General features: G+C 35.6%; 2 long non-coding RNA genes across 6 annotated transcripts in view; both read left to right on the forward strand.

Annotated features, from left to right (window-relative positions):
- The window catches only part of LOC104912169 (uncharacterized), a 61,650-nt gene extending 45,167 nt beyond the window's left edge, over positions 1–16,483 (forward strand). Inside the window, exons 8-10 of the long non-coding RNA XR_014884991.1 lie at positions 8,051–8,117; positions 10,992–11,137; positions 13,281–16,483. This is a non-coding gene — a long non-coding RNA (uncharacterized LOC104912169). The remainder of the gene's footprint in view (positions 1–8,050; positions 8,118–10,991; positions 11,138–13,280) is intronic.
- A 4,392-nt stretch (positions 16,484–20,875) lies between these two features.
- LOC104912170 (uncharacterized) overlaps positions 20,876–23,061 on the forward strand; it is a 163,250-nt gene continuing 161,064 nt past the window's right edge. For all 5 annotated transcript variants that reach the window (XR_014885022.1, XR_014885023.1, XR_014885024.1 and 2 more), the window contains exon 1: positions 20,876–20,943. This is a non-coding gene — a long non-coding RNA (uncharacterized LOC104912170). The remainder of the gene's footprint in view (positions 20,944–23,061) is intronic.

Below are 23,061 nucleotides of genomic sequence, written 5' to 3' on the forward strand. Positions count from 1 at the left end.
GAGTTAAGGAAAAGGCTGATATTAAGTCTTGTTTTTTTTTTTTTGTTTGTTTGTTTTTTTCTCTCATCAGTTTGACCGTAATATTTCTAAAGGTGTTTTTTTTTTTTTCTTTTTAATTAATAATCTTAGAATTTTCCTATAAAATTGCATTAAATTGTGCGAACATCATGTAAATTTAAGCTCTGTTTACATATAGTGGCAGTGAAAGTATTGGTCTGCCTTCATGCTAAATGTTGCTAAATGAAGTGACCTCCTTTCAGTGGATTAGCAATTTATTTCACTATTCAAGAACTAACATTACCCAACAATAACTAACATTAATTGATCTTGAAGTTCAATTAGTAATGTTCTTTTCTTAATTTAGACTATAGTTCAGCAGAATTTATTTTCTATTTAAAAAAATGACCTGCAGTTTCAACCGTGTTCTCTAGTAAGAATTCAGTAGAATATTTGATGCTTTCTTTTCCAAAGTGCCTCAGACTTTTTAGTTCTAGAAGTCATAATTTTCTGATCCAAAGTCACAGGAAAAGGACAATTAAGAACTAGGTCTGAGAAATGTTTGATATCAACTTCATTCAAATATAATAAACTTTTAATGCATATTTTCTCTCATCCTTTTTTTTTTTTTAATTACTACTATGTAAAATATGAATAATGCAGAAAATAAAAATGAATTTACAGAATTACCTTTTTACCTTAGTAAGAAAAACATCCAAATAAATGTTGTATGAAATGGATAATTATTTTCATATTATTTCACCACCTATTGAACAGATGGTTCTGCTCATATTTCTGCTGTGAATTCATGAGAGTTGAGATAGTTGTTCCTTAAATAATATTTAAAGCTTTTGAGAAGTACGATCAGTGATCAATTTCTTTCTTCATTTCACTCAATATCAGATCTATATCAGGTTCTCATGTGCCAACTAGTAGTGTCACAGAAGCTGTGCTTAGAGGAGCCAATTTCTTGTTACAGCAGAAACTCTCCCAGAAAAGAAGGAAGTTGTAGGGACTGCCCCCTTTTATTTCCAGCACACAGAATGGCAGTGGTCAGAAGAGCAAATGAAACCTGGGAGATGGGTGAACACTGGAATCATGGAGCACAGGTACTCCATAGAAAAACAGTGCTATTATTTTTGAAATAGGGTTAACTGTACAGCCCAGCCCCCACCAGTTCCCAGTAACCTCAAAAACCTAATGGCTCGGAAACATAATTTCTTTTCCAAAGTGCTCTCCAAAATTTGTCTTTCATTTATATCCATCTCATAGGTCCTTGGCTGATTAAGTAGTTTGAATCTTCAAGCTTGAATAGCCTGTGTATATCAAAGGAATGGGAAAACATATGTACCCATATAAAATTAGGGGACACCATCTCTCTTTTGTGCTGAATAGATGTCATCTAGCCAGCACCAGATGGAGAAGAACCATAAATCCATTTCTGGCTCACTCAAAAAAATGTTTCCAGTCACATTTTGTTTGAAATTCCAGGTCCTTCTCTTAGTCCTGCTCCCTTGATCTTTGTCCAAGCAACAGAAGATATGAGAGGGTCAGTGTCCTCTTGGCTTAAGCTGAAATCATTTGTTTAGGCAGCTTTTCCTAACCAGCACTGAAACCTGCTACTCCGGATTATTTTTGCAATTAGCAATTTGGCAACTTCTTTTATCTAAAGATGCCACAGATGCTGCAGACTCATTTAATCAAAATTGAAGATTCATTTTCTTTGTGCTTTGAACCACTGATGTGTCATCTCAGTCCTTTACTGCTTGTCCTGTGAGTATAACACCAGATGATAACAAACATTTACCAATTTCAGTTTACACTGTATATTCTTATAGTTTCTGCTTTAAAATTTGGATGGGTACCACACAGCTAGTATATTTTTTGTAATTGAAATCTTCGTGTTCTTCATGATCTTCCAAATATACATTTCAATTCTGTTTTGTAGCATCTTAACGATTTATGCTACTCATTGTACAGGTTTTAAAGAAATCTCCAAAATATTTGCTACCCTGGTTATAAGAATCATTCAGTGACAACAGGCAGGAGGCACTCTGAGATGATGCTGTAAGAATTATTTGGGAGATTTGGCAGTCAATATTCACTGTAGCTATGAACAAACCAGTTTATACAGGAAAAAAAAAAACAAACCAACCTCTTCTAAAGTACTGTGGCTTCCCTTTTAACCACATCTTTATTTCATAATCAGGTCTTTATACTGTGAACAATTTAGAATGTCTATATTGATTAAACCGTAGGAGTCTTCACTTTAAATTCTATCTGGTATTCTGCAAACTATAATGAACATTACCGAATGCATGGCATCTTCTGGGAAACACCTTGAGATTATCAAGTTTAATTTCCCCTAGGAAGTTCTTACAGCAGTGCAATCAAGCTAACTTTTACTCTCTGTAATGGAGTAAGATTTAATCTACAATTTTCCAGCAACCACTATTTCCTTATTTTTTATTCTTCAGAAAGAACTGAAGAATGGAGTTTTGCTCTGTTTTTAGGTTACTCTATACTTTTTCCTGTAGTGCACCATAATGAATATCCTGTCCTTTTTTAAGTATGCTGAATGAGTAGAAGCAGCTGAAACCCTACAGTTGGTAAGGAATTTATGTAAATATTGCAATTAAATCTTGTCTGTAATAATAGGTGACCTTTAATCTAGTTTATATTGAGTCTCCTAATCTCTCAGACTCTAATTGAGTGATGAAGATGCAAGGCTTCATGAAAGGAAAGGAGATCACAAGAAAATAATGATTTTTTTGTGTAAACCGTGATTTTCCAATTACTCCTCTCAGCTGGGACAGAAAAAACGTCTAACTTGTGATATGTTCTGATCCAAAATTAATCCTTTTGTAAATGTGTGTCTTTAGATTAAATGTTACTTTGGTTTTCTTCCATGCAAATTCTCAGCCTTTTTGGTAATATTAGTGCTAGCTTTTTTTTTCCCAAAACATTATTAAAACCTTGGTAAGTAGCGCTTTTAATAATGCAGAGAAAAACCCAGATAAATAATAATTAAAATAGCATGCAAGCTTTCTTTATTCAACTTATGAGGTAAGCTTGGATAAGATTTGGGATAAGATTTGTGTGGCAAGAAATTCCAGTCAAATATGAGTAGAGACATTTGCTGCACCTTTGCATCACAGAGAAGAATTGCAAAAGATGGGATGTGCTCAGTGTCTATGTATGTGCCATTAGGATCATGCAAGAAAACCATGAAATGTCAGAGATCTTGTTTGTACAGTAGTTTGAAATGTAATGATAACAAGTGCTTTATGCTGCAGTAGGTTACCTTTGTATGTTAAAGGTGTAATTTTTTCTTTTTCACAAGGAAGCTAAATTCAGCCTTGCGGTGAAGACAGCTTATATTTTATATGGCAAGAACAGAAATCAGTGCACAAGGGAAAGATCACATTTGGTGTGACAGTCTTGAAAAAGAAAATGGTTTTGCAGAAGCCAGTCTGCGTAGGACACAGACATATTTGCCAAAACCAGAGAGAAGAGTACTTTGAAATGTCATAGAGAAGCACTCAAACTTCAGTTTGAACAGATGAAGACAGATCCCAAGAAGAATGTAAAAATAGGCTTGTTCAGCTTAGACATGATGGCTAAATCTGTGATTTTCCTGTGAAAAGAGAAATTTGAGAGAAATCCTTGCAGATTCTCTACCCGTAGGTGAAAGAACACTAATACGTGTCCTATGAAGGATAAATTTGAAGTTTCAGGAGAAGCAAGGGAGTAGACAAAATATCAAATGGGAGAAGATTTTAAGTAAATAGTAGGCCAGTTGCTGTTTAAGAGAGCTGTTAGGTGGTCAGGGTGCAGATAAAGAATTAATTCTCCACATCTACTTCAAAGAGACCATTAGAAATTTTGATTGGTTTCACTGGAGTGAAAGGGATGGGTATCTGAACTGAAAGAGAGATCAGAAGATACAATGTAAATAAAAAGCTTCAAGGAGTACAGAAATGAGTCAGATAAGAATTGGGAAAAAAAATAACTGAAAACACAAACATAGCAAAGTGTGGTGTTCTTTTTAAAGATGAGTAAACTTCATTTTTCCCTTGGAGCAAATGTGAAAGAGCTACAAGAAAGTAAGGATTTACAGAGAGGTTACTTTGCGCATATTGACATTACATAGGGAGAAACTGAAGCAGAAATAGAGAAGCAATCGAGAAAACAGTCAGAAACTGTGGGAAGGTTAATGGGTTTACAAGCATGGGATTAAAAAGGGGAGTTGTTAATATCTGTTTAGAAAAGTGGCAGAAAATAAAAAGAATGAATCTCTAGTACTGTATCTGCAGTAGTGATGAGACTACTAAAGTAGTTGTGGGAAGTCATTGACAGCAGAGTTCAAGATGACAACTGGAGCTGAATGACACAGACATCGCTCCAGAAGGTGTGGGAAGAAGGAGACTCATCTGCAGGAGATAGCAATTCAATAGGCAGAGATTGTGCTTATTTGCTGAGTGATTAAACTTTTTTTCTTCCTAAAATGCTACAGAAATGTTCCATCAGGAAATCTCCCTCATACAGAACATGGTGCCTCTGTGAACACAGTCCAGAAGAGTTTGCTAATATACCTGCGCTCCTTAATTACTTTTTTCCTAAAAATAGTTGCTTTCGTACTCTCCAATTCTTGTAGCTGTTTGCTAAAAATAAAAGGAGCTGACTGAATACAAGTTTCATAAATGCAAATACAGCTTTGCAGTACAAATTAAAAATGTGGCTTGAATTAAAATCATTGATAGTTTGTCGGTTGTTCATGTTGTTTGTGTAGACCCCTAATCACTTGAGGTATGTCTAAGCTTTTTAGCTGATACTTAGTGCATTCAAATCAGTAAATTAATCTCTTGAGTACAGAGCAATTCAGTGTACCTTAGGTCACAGTGCATAAAGTTACTTTTGTTGCTATCTACAGATTGTCTTGACATGCAGCATATACCCACAGGTTCAGAAAAATTGCCCTTTGATTACATGTACAATAATCTGGATCTCCCAAGGTATTCAAGTGGTTAATTAAATATCAAGTAATTGCTAAAACTACTAAGTGACATTTAATTAGTATGTTAATTGATATCAAATTTGCTCTCACTATCTTGTTTTATGTTAATAAAATCCCTAAACATTTCTTCAAAATAGATTAGGAAGCAATGTGCTTCAAATATACTAATTCAGAAAAGCCTTAAGCATTACTTCTGCTCGTGGAACATAGTTTCTGACTTAAATTTTTATCACAGATGTTTTATTTTGTCTATCTTTAAACTTACTTTTTGCTAAGAGTGCATCATATCTAGTAGTGTAGACCTCTCTTGGAATGGATTTTAGCTTCTATAAGCTCATAATCCCTTAGAAATCTATGTGAAGTTGTGATAACTGTTAATAGAAGTCTAGGGCTGCATCTCTTCCCTTTGGCACCTACCAAGTAGAGATAGCTGGGTGCTATGGGGAATGCATAGCACCTCCAGTTGGCTAATGTGAATGATGTATTTCTGTGCTGACATCTGATCTGGGGTTTAGAAATCTGTGCTCCACGCATAATACAAAACCACCATAAATGTATTAAGTGCCTGATTATTCTGCAGCAGTGAAATTTTGCCATAGTGTTAGCTCGCAGGGTGTTCCCCTCTTCCTCTCCATCATCCTACCCAGGAAACAGCCCTACTGTAGCTTTCACATTGAGCATTCCAAAATTCTCATTGCTTTCCTTTGCTGAAGAGACCAACTGTGATGTGGAAAAGAGATGCCTTTAGGCCTGGGTCCAAAAAAGACTCACTGGAGTTCAGGCCGACAATAGCCCCAAGCCTGTCCTTCCTTTCAACCACTACAGTGTTCCCTATGGTCTCATCAAAAACAGGTGAGCAGTCCAAAGTTGAAGCTAGTAAGGAGGAGGTTGTTTTCATAATGGTTAATTTGAAAACATACTGCAAAATATTCGCATGAATATTCATATGAATATTTAAATGAATTCCTTTCAGCTGTGCTCATGCCTTTTGTGTGTTAGTTTTCTGTGGAGTTCCTTTTCCGTTTTATTGGTGCCAATGCACAGAGAGAGTTGGTTTTACATATAAGATCACAAAAAGCTAAGTTTAATTTATTCTCCATGCGCATTCACACCCAATTACTTCAGAAGAGTCCAACTGGGAAGTAAAAACAATGATTTATGACCACACACGACTGAACTGCATAGCTCAGATTCCAATCCTTCCCAACTTCAAAATCTAGAATATCCATATAAGCAACATAAGCACTATAAACACTGTAAAGGGGAAACAGGTTGAGGAGGGACTGTCAGAGAATTTTAAATTATGAATAAAGAAAAGTGTGATCTGTTTATTCATGGATATGTCACAGAAAAAAAAAAGACAGAAAATTGGTAAAATAAATTATTCATTAAAAAGTATTCAGCTGTAGTTATGTGTCATCCAAATACTGTTACAGAATGAAGAATACTGCAGAATGATAATGATAGGTGGAAGTTGACAGTGATTTTCAACTTTTTTTGTTGATTTATTTGAATTTCTGTGCTTTCTTATATGTGATGTATCTAGATTTCATAACTTTGCACAATTTTTTGAAGTTTTCCGTTTCTCTGAATATATTGTAATAATCCACATTTACTAATACAAAAAGTTTGTTATCGGCAGTGTGGTACTTTAAATCTTTTATAATACAAAGTGAATTTGTTGCTGCTATTTGTATTTTAAGTAACCTATCAGTTGATAAAGAAAGTCAGAACTGACACGTACTTGTTAAAAAAAATCTTCAGATAAACTTTTCGTAGGCATAAGTATTGGTACCTGAGCTTCCTTTCTATCTTCTCCATTGGCACTCTCAACCAATGTTAGCATGCTTGAATGTCTGGTCATGGTCCCTATCACCAGCAAAGATTCTCTGTTCTCCCAAAATCTGCCTTCCACCTCATATTATTCAATGCCCTGAGCCCATCTTCAAGTTCAGCTCCAGCTGGAGTGTCTCTGACCACCCTTTCCCTGCCTCCATGCTTCCTGAGCACCAAGGAAGGCAGTATATCGCAATATATCATGCTTCTTCTCTTTCATATGAAGCAGTTCCAAGTCACTGCTAAATGGTTAAGCAAATGACTGTATTCTGAATGCCCCATAGGAATTTAGTGGAAACTACTGCCTGACACAAAAACAAGACGCAGCTAATCAGCCGCTTACTGCAACGCAGCAGCTTTGCTCCCACTGCACCACTGGGAATGCCAAAACAAATCCCACTAATCTATGTGATGGGTAGCCCGTTGCCTTCAGACATGAATCTTAAGCACTTACCTCATTATGGCAAGATGCATAGGTAGCAATGTGCATATAGCATCAGGACCTTCTTCTTGCTCCTTCACTGGCCAGATCTATGCCCACTGTTCTTCCCCCTTCACTTCAATCATTTTACAGTTGTGATTTTTCCATTTAATAATATCCAAACCTTATTGGTTCCTTTTTACCTCTACATGCAGTCATGCTCTCTAGTCATTTGAAACTGAATTAATGAATGCTATAATTTTATGATTTATGTACACTCTTAAGGATATCGAAAGAAAGAAGTATGTTGGTATGAAAACCTGGTAGCAAAAGGACATTTACATTTCCTGACTGACAGAGGTAGAAGTTCTTCCATACTCATTTCATTATACTATCCTTGGCAGGATAACATGAGCTTGAGATCAACCTGTTTACTTCTTTAGAGATTTTCTTATTCATGTTCTTTTTTTTTTTCTATAGAAAACAGTAAGTCTTGTGATAAGGACTGGAGTATGATAACTGTCTTTCTTATTTATAAGTTTCCAGTTGCTTCACATATAGTTTGAAGCAGTTCTTGCAAACTAAACTATATAGCTTGAGTTAGAATGGTGATTTGGACTGTAAATACTCCAGCACCAGTGTTAGTGCTTTACAGCATTGATTTTTCTTTTTTCGTTCCAACTAGAAGAGTAACCAGTACTTACTAAAAGATTTGCTAGCAGTTTATAATTTTCTGCATGGCTAACATAATTTCAGTTGTTTCAATTTCATTTTTTCAGATGGGATATATAGTGCAGACCACTCACCTAATTAAGAAGGGATTCATTTTCTTTTAAGTCCAGTAAGGTAAGAAAACATTTGACATTGGTTTATAAATGATTAAAGTTTTCTCAGCATATCCTACATTTGCGTGTAGTGAATAATATCTCATGTTTACATGCAGTTTTCAGATATCATAATAGTGTATTTTGCATGCAGGTTGTCTGTGCACACATTTGTATAATTTTCTGATTCTTGGTTTATTTTAATGAGTTTTATTTTTATAATGCATCCACCAACTGTAAAAATCTACACATCACATCTACCCACATAAATAAGAACAGTGACCTCTCCATGTATTTAAATATATATACACAACAACTTAGGCCTGAAAACATTCAAAGGCAGTAGAGTGGGAGTCTTCAAATGGGAATCTGTCAGAATCAGGCTCAGAGGTAGTTTGTTTGAGATCCTGTGTGTGATCATTGCTCTCAGTATTTTGCAAGCTGCTCCTGGGGAGAAGGGTCCCTGTGACGCTCCTCTTTATTAAATCCCCAGTAGGCATAAGCACTGCTGAAGTTTGCTGTAAAGTACAGTCCTGAAAGATTATCAGCTTGATTAGAAAGATTATTGCTATATAAAAGTACTCTAGAAGGTTGTTTTTATACTTCAGAAGATTCCTGGTATAGAATTCAAGTTGCATTGCAATCCTGTCTCTATTTTGAAATCTGTCTTCAGTAGAATAAATCCAATAGGTTTTGTTACAGATTCTTACAGTTTTCAGGATAAGACTGAATATGTATTCCATCACGATGAATATTTCACAAAACCAGGCCAAAATTGTTACTGGCTATAGAAAAAATTATTCTCTGGATAAAATCTGTTTTGAAAAACTAAAAACAGATTTTGAATTATCCAGAAGAGATGATTTTTTGAAGAAATGAGTTCAAGTTACTACTGAGTGTATTTCTCAATATCTTTTGCAAAGTCCTACTGAAGATCTACAGAATAAAGAGAAAAAAAACAGAAACAAAGATATGGTGGCTTAATGCATAGCAGAGGTAAACAAACTTGATCTAGCCCTGTAGACTGGAGAGAGTCAATGAGTGTTGTTTTCATTGATTTAAGTGATTTCTTAGATCTAGACCTTCCTCATCTGCAAGCCAAAAAATAAATATTTGAAGAAATTTACTATTAAAATCTTCATGAAGACAAAGTGTAATGGAAAATCCAACAAAATCATGTTTCAATGTGTCTGAGAAACATTTCCCTCAAGCATTTCAGTTACAGAAAGAGCAAATACCTAATATTTGGCCTAAGAGAAGGTCTTAATAATAAGTATGTTTCCCTGTACTTCTGAAAGCAGCTGCAAAGAAACTTGGCTTCTCCTGCTGATCCGTATCTGTTTTAAGATAGAACTGTCTGGTCTCTAGGGCTGCTAATCTGCCTTCTTCCATGGGCATTAGATACCTATTAAAGAAAAAAATACAACTTTGAGATGAGCTCTCCTGAGTTCCTATCTAAACTACTGAGAAAACTGAGCGAGGGGATGCTCTTTTGTGCTGCTCTTTCACGTCTAAAAGCATTTCTGCTTTAATTCATTCTCTTTACTTCTGCTGTGCTGAGTATTATTATAGTCTAGTGAGTTCCTGAAAGTGGGAAATGCCAAAGAAACAGGTGTCAGACTTCAAAAGAAGCATTTGTCAAGACTTAATGTTCTGAAGCTAAAGGTGACAGCTCAACCTAAATAAGCTCTTCTCAACAGGATTTAAGTTTCCTTAATAAAAGAAGTAATAATCGAAAGTGAACTGCTAATCTAACAGCCTAGAGAGTAGTTTTTAAAAAAATGTACATCATTTGACAAGATATCTTGATTTAAGGACTATTTTCAGTGTAGTGCTTATAGTCCAAGGTTGTTTATATTCCCCTGATAAGGCAATTTATGATCTACAAAACACAAGTTTGCAGCATGAATGTTTGTGGGGATATTCATGGGGCTGGTTGGCCTTTGCTTGCCTCTTTGTGTTCCCTCTCCCATCCATCCAAAAAATAGTAATAAATAAGATAATTGCTGTTAAAGGGAAACTTACTGAGGAACAGAGGAAAAAGAGCAATATGAGTCATATATATGTACATCCTGCATACTATTTTTCTTGTCATGTCTGCACTATAAATAGTATCATCATTCATAAATAGTATCCAAGCTGGTAATTTATCTGTTTCAATATACATAATCACCAAGACTATTAAATTAGATTTAAGAAGCATAAGTAGCAGCATACACTATTTCAGAAAAACAATGCTGTCCATTTTGATTAAAAGTCTGATAGCATAGTAAATGGTGTCTACTTTGTGACATTTTGAAATCATGGAAAGCAGAGCTACTCATTAGCAGTATGTGCTAGTGGTATCAGAATACAGCTTTTTTTTTTTTTTTTTTTTTCCCTTTGAGTCATTTTCCATGTTCATTGATCAAAATGGATACACCACATCATTGCTTGTCTCTACGTGACTAGTCACATAAACAATCTATGAGCGGGAAGTCCAAGCTGTGTTACCCTCCATTTTTTATTCATCAGACTTTTTTTTTATCACAAACCATTGCTTTTTGTAAGCATTTATTTGTTAGTTAACCTTCAGCAGTATCTCTCTAGCATTTAGCTACGTATTTGGTCCTTTACAAAGAGAGCAGTTAAATAAAGTTGGCTGGTTGTGTTATCAATCTTACCCGAGGATGTGGCATATTATTCTTTGTGTATGCTTCTTTATAAATCATGCTGATATTGATTTCTCCTGTCCTTCATTGCCACTTTTTGAAAATCTTTTATTATGTTTTGGGTTTGGATTTTATCACTTTTGTTTGGGGTTTAATTTTGAAGGATGTACTTCCTGTATTTCCATATAGCACCAATTAGTAATTTCAATTAATATAGTATTGAATATGATTTGTTTCCATTTCAGAAGAGCATTTTTTATAGGCTTAATGTGTTTCTGCAACCAAAGCTGTTGTACAGATTCATCAATCCATCTGTAGGCTGTAGCAAAGACATTATCAGTAGCTGTGTGGGCTCAGAAGTTACCACTGCAGTTCTTCTATCCTTCAGGAGGTGAGTGTGGCAGTTCTAGCTTCCATCCTGTAACAAGTTGTTTACAAAGACAGAAGGATGCTTGGACATTTCAAAACTGCTTTTTTCTAGTATTAGTTGTTGTAGAGGTTTCTATTAGGAAACCTTATATTTTATATAAGCTCCCACAAACCTTGCTTTGTCTGTTCAGACATCCTATAATTAAAAGACAGTGAGTCTTACAGAAACAGTCAGATGAAGCATGCTCTCAGTGTGCATTTTCCCAGTATACTTGGATTTATCCATCAAACAAATGACTATAATTCCTTATCACCAACAATTCAGTAATCAGCTGTATGTGCTTGGTGCTGTCTGCAGACTGTGTGGTTAGCTGTATCATGTATTTTTTAAGGAAAAGCAAAGTCTTGCCTGTGTGAAAGTGCCGATCAATATCTGGTCTGGTCATCAATGACACTGCAAGGTCTAAAGGCATAGCTGTATACATAGGTATATGAAAGCACCCTGATATGGAAAAGAGTATTCATGGTCTTTTCAGATGCATTAGTCTTTTGACTGGATCAGGATTATACAATAAAGAAATAATGAGTGTGCATGTATTCGTGTTACAGCACTACATTAAGATGACTAAAAATCAAGCCTTGAGGACATAGGAATAGAAAGCTGCAGATTTTCATCATTTTGATGAACTAAGGCAAAGCAAAAAAAAAATATTCATGTGATGCTCTTGAATGTTTGCTTTTCTAGAACAGCATAGTTCCATCTTCTTGTTCAGCATTTGTCTATGATAGATGACATGGCTCAAAGTCCTCCATAAATTCTAGTGGCAAAGCAGCAGACACAAGAAATATAGCTGAATTTTACTGATCTTCACCCTAGAATGGCTTCTTTCCAGTTATTTCCTCATATCTGCACTTTGTACTTGTGCATGTTATCAGAGGCAAGAGGTTTCTATCAGGATGAGCTAAGGGTATGTTTTTCTACAAATATTATATTGATTGATTCCTACATTTCTATGGTAATAAACATATCTTCATAAAATTTTGCTCACATTAGAGTATCTGTGGTATCACTCCAATTAATTTTTATTTTCCTAGTACCTTATTGTTATAACATTTTAAAATTGCAAAAAAAAATGCATGTAGCTGTCAGTGAAAATCAGAGAGAACCTGTGTTACACCCAAACTTGAAAGTCTGCGAAGAAGAGAAGTGCAGTTAAGTGTCTGGTTCACATTTAACATTAAAAATTAGTGTATTCCATATCCAGAACTAAAAACTAAAAAAGATTTGCTTTTTTAAACTGTGTAACAGTGAATATAGATATTGTGAGCCACAAGGTAGACTAGGAGCTGAGCATCCTTTTTTTTTTTTTTTTTAATACTACCATTCTATCAAGTATCTGATGTAATTTTGTCTCTCCAGAGTAACGAGTAATACAAAAATTTTGTTCAAGATCTGTACTTCACTAGGTGGGGAATTGCTAATAATGTAGAACATTCAACTATTTAAATGATATTTCTTGTTCACCTTTGTATTCTTGAAAATCTGAGAGTGCAAAACTGTTTTTTCAAATACATAAGATAAACTCTGTCTTACCCAAAGAGAACGACCCTCGTACTTTGAAAAAATAGCAAATTGGCACCTGAAAGGCAAAATGGGATTGAGATTTAAAGGAAGGTGAAAAATCAAAGTTTGGATTAGGGACTGCAGAAAGTGAAGCATCTTCAGGGTCCAGTACATTGTCTGGAGCCCAAAAGCCTAGAGAATCTGAGCATCTTCACTATGATATAGAGAACCAACTCACTTCTTTAGTCAAGGCACGCTTACCTCTGCAGAGCCTTCATCTCTTCTTTACAAATGATTTTCATTGTCAAGGAGCCATCCATACTAAAAAAAAGGTGAGCTCTGATGGGCATTGCCTAGTTGAAGCCTAAGCCATACTTTTGCCTCTGAAATGATGGAGCTCCAGTCTCTAAAATCCAAAAGGCACATAGCTCAGTCTTTGTTATTGCCAGTTTTCCAAACAAATTGGCAGCAACTTCGATTTGACTAGTGCTGTAAAATTTTGTTTGCCTGCAGCTTCGGATTTTGACTCCATTTTGTGATTTTACAGGTTCTTTGTAGTTCTTACAACAAAATAATGTGTATGCTTTGTTTATCTTCCTAGGCCTTATTTCCTGCTGCTGAATTAATTCAATGATACAGTTGGCCTTCTAAAACTTTTGCAAGAACCTCAAGATTTTCTGTATGATTACTGTGGTGTATGCGTACTTGTTTATCTTCTGCCTTGCATATACAGAATCTGGCTTTTTCAGTCATGCCTAGTGTGAATAGAGTGCTTGAAGTGTCATCAGGAAATTCTGAATGAAGGATTAGCCATTGTCTAAAATGGTGATTTTTAGAGGTTTGTAATATAATTGAAGTGTCTTCTCATAAAGACAAACCCAGCAATGTCTTTCATTGCATTACAATTAGTCCTGTCAAGTTTCCAATTCTGTTTCAAACTAGGGCCAAGGAAAAACCTTGCATGTGCACTAAGAGGAGTAATATTATCCTGTCCTCACTGCTGGAAACAGGTCAATCCAGACTTTCCAAAGCATGGGAGGGATCAGTGAAAGATAATTTGAATTCCAATAATTAAAATAGAACTATTATAAGGAATTTAAAATAGCCTACACTAATAACTAGATAGCCCTAATCATAGAGGTCTGTCAGGTCCATTTGTAATACCTGATAAAATCAGTACATTTAAGGAGAAGGAAAGCAGAAGTTATAAACATAGAATCCAGTGAAATAGTTCCATACATAATTGCTGCACTGTAAGTGAACAATAGCATTTCATATTCAACCTTTTTTTTAACTACAATTCAGTGTCATAAGTTTGTTTCTGGGCTTGCAAGGTTGGAAATTGGACATAAATTATGGATACTTTCTACTGACCTATATGTTAAATGATCAAGAATTATAGAAGTTTCATGCAATAGTCTGTTCTGCATGTATATTTAAGGAGAATGAGAAGAATATTAAAAAATGGTTGTTTCTGCTGTTTCAAATAATAAAAGTAGTTGCTCTGCTACAAACACATAAAGCATTTCTCCCAAGGTCAAAAGGAGAGGTCAGAGCCAAAATAAAAATTACTCCTGTGAGTGGTTTGCCACATGATCTTTTGTATGTTTTGAAAGGTCAAAGACTGTGGGACAAATCTAATAAACAGATCTCAGGAGTATTCTATTCAATTTCTGAGGAAACATTACAGAATGGTAGAATTGGGATTTTGCTACACTGAAATGCCGATTGTTTTGAGATCTTTTGTCTTGTAATTATGAAGGTGGCTTAGTTCCAAGTGAGTCACTGATTGGATAAGTCCCTTTCCAAAGAAGAAAGTAGAAGCAGTCTTTAGAATTTCTGTATGCTGATATTAGAAAGTGTTCAAAGTGATGCTTGGATCTTCTTTCCTCTTTTCTGTACTGAACTTTACAAAAGAGTGCATGTCACCAATAAGAAGCATAACAACAGGTGAACCATCTCTTGTACAATCAGTAGTTCAAAGTCATTTGCACCTTTGGAGAAACACTTCATGAGTATTTCTAATGTATGCAGAAAATAACCTCATAATAATCTGAGAAACCTCTGGTCCTTTCTGGCCATTTTCTTATTGAAAATAAATAAATAAATAAATAAATAAATAAGATCAAAGAGAGAACCTGTGGTATCATAAAGGCAGTGTACTTGGAAATACCTGTCAAAATCTTTCATCTTCAAAATGATTTTACACAATTCTTAATTTTATTATTTATAATACTTATATCTATTTATATACTTGTATACAATCCTGTAGACACAATTTTGACTGCAGTTTCATATGTTGATTGTTGGTGACAGGACAAAAACACTGGGTTCTCTTACTATGGGTACACTTTTCATTTTTCAATTTGCTGTAGTAGTAAAATTATGATGGTATACCTCTGTCTATACAGTCAAGTTTTTGTTTCAAAGAGTACAGGTGTGATCATTATCTCATTCATGCTGACTCTTCTTCAGTATTTATCATATCACCTGTTTCAGTGGAACTGATTGTGATTTAAGTTGGCAAGGATAAAATCAGCCTTCATGATGATTAAAGCTGATAACCATTCTCTATGAAATACAGTAATTTTGATATGTGTTTGCACAATGTTATATTGCTACTTGCTCTACTTGCTTCCCAACATCACTCAGTTTTTTTTTTGTTTGTTTGTTTGTTTGTTTGTCTTTTTGCCATGGACTGTTTCTTTACACTAAAAATATATTGAGGTATTTACCATATGAGCTAAAGTGTGTAAAGGCGCTTGACTGGAGTGTATACAAACCTTCTACAATAATACAAATAAATGAAGATAATTGACGTAAGTCTTGTCTGTTTCTTACTAAGGAGAACTGTTTTATAACCAGCATCATCCAGCCCAGCATCCATGTGGTATCTAGTACACATCCTTAGGGGGGTGAAAAGAATCAGAACAGAGCAAATATATCCTCAGTGAGGGAGCAGTTGGAGTCTGCAGACAATGTGGAACATTACTTCAGAGGAGCAAACTGCTATTCTAAAGGCTGGAGACTGAAAGCTAAAGGTAACAACTGAAATGATTTTAGTGTTGTTCTTACAGCAGAAACTTCCCAGAGGCCCCAAACACTTTTCATTCCTTCCCTTGTGCCAGAAGCACCAATTCATTCTTACACAGGATTCAAATTGCACAGCTGTTCCCTCAATAACTTTCACAATGCAGTTTGTTATTGCTAATACAGAAATCTACAGCACATTGAAAAGTGGAAATAAAATACAAGATATTTAATGGCTAGATACTTTTAGGATGACTTAAAGAAACCATACAGGTTTCTATGGCAAACTGAAATTTCCTGGTGGGAGGAAGTCAGCATAACTTCTTCACAGAGGGAGCAACCTGAATTGATGCATTAAGGGAAAAGAAGAGTATGATATAAACACAGTTTGCACCTGGAAACCATGCTTACTATGTTCTGCATTGCCCACAGTGGGAGAATGATGCTGCAAACTCACCTGGTCTCTTCCTCAGCTTCTGCAACAGGAATGGTGCTATCCCCCCGAACAGGGAAATGAAAAATACGAAAGACATGCCACATTGGAGTTTTCTTCTAATTGCTTAACTTCAGAATTTCGCTTATCTGCTACCAAAGTGCTAATTTTCTGGGAACTCTTCATAGTAGTATCACTCCTATGTATTTACCTATGAAGTTCTTCTAGTAGATGAATTGTTTACTCATAAACCTTCAATTTCCACTTCACTTATTTAAAGTGAGTTTCTTCTATAGAATGAACTCTGGATCATGGCTTTAATTTAATTTATCCCTAAGTAACGCAGAGCAGAACTTCATTTTATGGAGGATGGAAAAAAATAGAATAGTGAATTTCCATCTATAAATTTTACTCTATATTATTGCAACAGTTTAGGAACTTATAACATATACAGTTTAATATATTCCATATTAAAGCAATCTCACATAAAATATCCATTGTTGCTATTTATTTTCTTACTTTTTACAGTGATTTCTATTCCAAAAATAAAGAAGAGGAACTTTGGGTTTTGGTTTGTTGATTGTTTTTTGTTTGTTTGGATTTTAAGTTCAATTGTGTATATTTAATAAATGAGCATCTTCTGTTGTCACATTCTTCTTCTTGTTTTTTTTTTTAAACCACTATTTTGGCATACAATCAAAACTTTCTGTTACATTAACATGAATTGTATTTAGTAGACATAAAAGATTTGAATCCAAAATCCCGATGTATTTGACAACATTTTTTGTGTGTTCTTGTATGAATATGTATATTGTTATAGATTGTTCTTCATCTTCCCATATGGGATAAACCAGAAGCAATTATAATTTAATAGCATTCTATATGCTAAGAATGTGGTGACACATAATGGACTCCAATATACCTATCTGATTACAAGTTGCTCTTTAGACATAGGACAAATAACTACTAGATGGCAATGTCAAAGTAAGACACAATTACACAATGAAATATTAATGAAAATACATTGCACTTATGTCTCAATGACATCTAAATGGGAATCAGTTATCAGATCTTGAGTGTTTGCAACAAATTTCTACTCTGAAAAAAAAAAAAAAAAAAAAGCCCAGTGAACTTTTAAAATGTCACCCAGCCAAGTTTTCAAATACATAATTTACTATTTTGTTGGCTTCCTATAAATGGATAATAATAAACTTCTAGCTCAATGCAAGCTCATAAATGCTGAATCAAAAGTGTGAAGAACACCATGAAATGATAAATGTGGAGCTTTATGAAACTAATTTTCTTCTAAGTAGAAAATGTAGCTGGTGTTGAAAATGTGAATGGAAATGTCGACATTCTGCAGAGCAAAGTTTTCATAGGGAAGAATCTGTGGCTCTGAAAGTTTCTCCCTTCTACAGCAAAACAGTACCTGCATTGCTGTAATTTCAGCTTAAATTTAATAGCTTTCAATATATTTTCGTAACCATTTCTGTTATACTTGCCTCTTTGGTACACTCATATTTATTTAAACACATGAAAAGTTGACTGTTATATTAATCAGAGGAATTAATGAAATTATTTCTCTTGGAGAAGTTTTACTCTTAATCAAAAATTGACCTATGTGTTATATTTCAAAAAGGCATATAACATTTAATGGTATTATTAGAAATTTTATTGTTAAAATAATTTACACCAGCCATAATTATAATCTATTTTAAGTTACTATTGTAGGTTGAATGATAATAAGAGTTTCTCAGTTTTGGTTCAGTTTTAATAGCATACAGACTACATTTCAAAGGCTCTGTTCTGCTGATCAGTGCTCTTTATGCTTCCTGACATGATGTTCTCCTCTTTATGGGACTTGATCTCCCTTGCTGGGTATACTGTATTAAATCAGTAGATGTGACTCGACCTGGGCAGGCTAGTGAAAGGAACAAAACTTGGTAAGTGTATCAGGTCATGATGACTGTAAAATCGTTCATTTGGATAAATTTGTCTAAGGCTATAAAACACCATTATGTGGTTCCCAGCCCAAGTGGATTCACACTGCATACTTGAGCTAAAACGTAACTAATTCCTTTGATTAGATTGGAGGGGTTGAGTGCACCTCTGCTTGCTCAGATTGATACCTTGGAAGAAATCCTAGATTTATAAAGGAGCACTTTATATCCTGATCTCTTTTGGACATGGTTTCAATGTGTCGCTTAGAATGGGCGGCCCGTGCCATACTGTGGGACACCCCATATAACGTGCATTCAGCTAGAAAAGATTTTGAAATGGTTTGTCCAAATGTTCATATTGACGACAACAAAAAGGTTAACGAAGTAGTGAGGTAAATTGCACTGGATAAATCCTGAAATTTTAAAATTATTTTTTTTTACTTTGGTATCATGCCTTGTGACTACAATCTATGCTGCTTTGTTTTACTTTGATGCAACTTGAATGAAACATTTTTTGCATATGAAATTTAGACTTTTTTTTTTTTGCAGTTTTATATTTAAAAATGAAGGCTTAAATCTCAGACATCTACTACTGTGTTAAGAAAAAAGAACCTGTCTTAATTACGGCACTGTTATAACAATGATTTAATTAAATTCCTGCTCTGTTCACATTAAATCTTTGTCATGAGCTACAGCATTGTGGAATATTAATGTTACACATATTTTTTTATTCACACTACATTGTCTAATGATACACCTTAAAGTAGCAAAAATGTTTGAGTTAATTCTTTTCACAGTTTGGGATAATATTCTTGGGGAAAAAAGCATTAAAAAGTCCTTCAACACATATATACTAGCTCTTTATTTTGCTTCTTTTTTCCAAGTATGTTTAGAATGGATGCATAATCCACATATGCAAACTATAAATTGTTTTTCACAGTCTTTTCTGTAATATGTTTTTAAATGTGGTAGAGCCTTAAACCCGTGTTTAATATAAGACCATAGTATAACAAAATATGGAAAAATAGGGAAGATAAATATGGAATAAATTACTAGCCAGAAAACAATTTTGAGAAGAACGGGCTTGGGTGATCTTAACCGATGTAAATACCTGAAGAGAGGGTGCAAAGATGACAGAGTTAGGCTCTTTCTGTAGAATTCAGTGACAGGACAAGAGGCAATGAAGCTTCCTTCTGACATTTTTGACTGTGAGGATGCCTGAGCACTAGACCAGGCTACTGAGATTATGGAGACTGTCTCCTTGGAGGCAACCAGCTCTAGGTAGCCCTGGGTTGGATCAGAGGAGGCTGAAAGGTCCATTCCAACCTCAAGCATTCTGGGATGCAGTGATATCCACTGCCCACCTTCATCCCTTGACCACAAGGTCCATAATGTTGATGAAAAAGCCACATAGGATAAAGGTGAGCAAGCTGGCCATATTGTGATCTCCAAGGTAAATTGTATATATGGAACAGAGCTCCTTTCCCTGTTGACAGCACCCCATGCTTTCTGAAGCATCAGCAGGAAGGATGCTGAGCTATACAGAACCATGAATATATTTAAAGATAAATTTATTAACTGCATATTTTCCTTTGTAAAATGATGAATTGTTAACTATAACTTTTTAATGCGGTACAAGTTTTCGGAAGACACCTATATCTGCTTTCCTCCTTTTATTTATTTCTAAAACAAAATTATTTTTGTAGGCCACAATAGGCAATTAATCCTGTTCCCACCAAAATCCCCACAGCTTTATTGATTCTTCTGAACCTTCTCAAACACCATACACAGCCAGTCAATAGAGTGATGATAGCAATCAATAGAAAGTATAATAAAATAATAAACTTGGCTGAGAGCAGCATCGGTACACTCAGACCTCAGAACTTAACCTGGGAACTACATTTACAATTTGACAGGCCCTTTCTGTATTAAAGGTTTCTCCAGTAAATCTGGAACTGGGTACATAATTGTTGCTTGGAAAAGGTAAGGCATGCACTTAGTCTTGTTTTTTTAAATACTGAGATAACAGCATGCTTCCTTGTAGGTTTCTGAAAGCCCTGAACATGATTCCAATGTACTCTGTACTGTAAATAAAAAAAAATTCACTGTGAATTGTCACTTATGTAAAACACACCCAGTGAATAATGTAATAAAACAAGCAACTGCCAGGATTTGCATGCTTCAGTTTCCTTTTTTGAGCCCTAAACAAATGGGTCTAAAATCTGAAGATTTAAATCTCATTAATGAATTATCTGTGTCTAAGATGTTTTAAGTTAACATATACACAACAACACATTATAAACAACTTGTATTTGTTTTCTGTTCTTGTATAGTATAAACTAGCTCAATTAATCTTTGCCAAATGACTCAGTAAAAATAACTCTTGCAGGTAGAAATATATCTAAATTGGAAATAAAATCTGCATCTGTTTCTAAGGCATTAGAAACCTCTGTAAAACATCATTTACATTTGATATGGTAATAACTCATGCGTGTAGTATTATGTAGGTATTTTCCTAACAATAACATTTCAGTGTACTGCAAATATTTCAGTGTAATTTGTAAACATAGAAGTATAGAACAGACTCCTACTTAGGAGATAAAGACTATATGTGTTGCACAAGTGCACAGAATATGACAGCATGTCATGGTTTTATGTTTTTTTTGTTTTTGGTTCTCAGTATTCCGCATCAAAACATCATGTAGTGTACTGGGAGTTAAAGTGTTAATGCTTCAGTTCCAGGCACCTATCCCTATACATTACAGAAGTCATGGGATCTGGCTCTTCTGGGTGGGGCGGTCTCTTACTGCCTGGCAGTGGGTGCTGGAGGGTGCTTTCCTGGGCCATTCCAAGCTTTTCAGGTTTGAATCGGTCTTGGGAACTCTCTTTTATTTGATTTATTAGTCTCAATTTCAATCAGATTGTATTATATTGTGTTATCTTGCATTCTGATATCATAGTTAGTAAAATAAGTTTTCCTCCACAGATTGTTGCCGCTGTTTTTGTTTTCCTCCCTTCCTTCCCATTTTGTGGGGTGGGCATTTCAAGGGCAGGGGCCTACCGCCCCCTTTCACGGGCGTAAATTGATCTTGTTAACTCTGTGACAGATTTTTTGGTGGAGAATGCGGGCAATTCTGCTTTTTAGCTTTTAGAACAAATCTCTCTCTCTGCTCTTAGAGAGCTTCGTTAGGGAGCATTATCAATAGTTTAGGTTTCTGTGCTGGAAAACTTGACCTTGAAAGACTAGATGTGCTGCCAGTGTTCTGGGATATTTGTAAACTTTGAGCACTGCTTAGTCTGGGTAGTGCCTTTTTTCTTTTTTTTTTCCTTTTTCCTCCTTCCTCTTGTCAGTTTCAATTCATTAACCCCTTTTTAATAGACACCAGCAATGAACCCACTTTTCATCGTGAGAGTGTTGAGTGAAGGCTTACAAGCTGTCATGTTATTCTCAACTTATTGACGAATTATCAATGTCATAATTATTTATTGTGGAATTGTGTTCATATATAACTACCTAAAGGCATTGATGGAGACACCTGCATGGTACCTATATGCAATGTGGTATGGTTTGAATTTTGACATTTACATCCCAGGTGGAATGGCTAATTTTACGAACAGCACGATGTTCAGACCAGTCTCCAGGCTTTCTTATCGGTTTGTCAGACGGTTTTCGAATCTCGAATTAATACTCATGTTGGGGTGCGTGCTATTACTTTCCTGGATTGTATTCCTTTATAAAGGGAAGGAGTCTCCTCCAGAACCAGAGAATGCTGACTGGCAGGGAATATGGAGAGGTTTAGGAAAGATCTTAAAAGCAAGGGGACCCGCAATATCATGGGATTTTACTCTTGAACACCTGTGGGATCCTGAGAAACTAAGTCAGTATTTGAGTCAGGGACAGTGCGGCTTACATAAATCTAAGGAGATACAACTTATTTGGGGTTTGGCTTGTGCTTACCGTGCCCTATATAATACTATTCTGGAGAGAGAGAGTTTCCGAGCTGAGATTCAAGCCAAAATGGAGAATCTCCAAGTCAAATCTAATCAGTTACAAGAGACACCAGTAACAGTATCAGTTGCTCCTGTGGAAGGCAAGAAATGGAAATGAGTGTCCACGCGTCTAGAATGAAAAAGAGAAGAAGCGGAGGAGGAGGTGTAGGAAGATCGAGGTGAGGGGCCCTCCTCAGAACCACCACCATCACAAAAAGGAAAAGGAAAAACTAAGAGACATGCAGAAGAGAATGATGATGAGGAAGTCTTTATTACTACTCGTTGGCCTCTGAAGATGACTGAAATCCAAGGCTGAAGAAAGGAGTTCACATGAGGCACAAATGAAACTCTTGTTTCCTGGTTGCTTCGTTGTTGGGACCGTGGGGCCAATAGTTTGTTTCTAGATGGTAATGAAGCTCACCAACTAGGAGCCATTGCCAGAGACCCAGCTATTGACCGAGGAATTAGTCGATGTTTGGATGAGTCTGCCACTCTCTGGGAATGAGTGTTAATAGCCGTGAAAGAAAGGTATCGCTTCAAAGACGGCTTGAAGCCTGTGATGAAAAGATGGGATACAGTTGAAAAAGGTATCCAGTATTTGAGGGAAATGGCTGTGGTGGAAATGTTGTTTGACCCTAACCACCCACGACAAGACCGCGACCCTGAGACAGTGAGGACGACGCCTGAGATATCGCAGAGACTCATAACAACAGCACCAGACAGATATGCTGGTACACTAATATCAGCTAATGACAGATACCAGGAACAAGAGACAATACCCTTAGTTTTTGAATTGATTCTTACGCTCCAAAACTACGAACAACAGCTACTCCCAACTCACGTTTCCATTGCCGCCATCTCACAAATAACGAACCAACTGAATGAAATGCAGGAGCAAATGTCTCTACAGATTAATCGTGACAAACCTGTGGCAGTATCAGAAACGCTCGATGAAGATCAGGATAATCAAAAGAGTCTAATGAAGGAGC

This window comes from Meleagris gallopavo, chromosome 9 (genome assembly GCF_905368555.1).
Source record: "Meleagris gallopavo chromosome 9, MGAL_WU_HG_1.1, whole genome shotgun sequence".
Taxonomy (NCBI): Eukaryota; Metazoa; Chordata; class Aves; order Galliformes; family Phasianidae; genus Meleagris; species Meleagris gallopavo.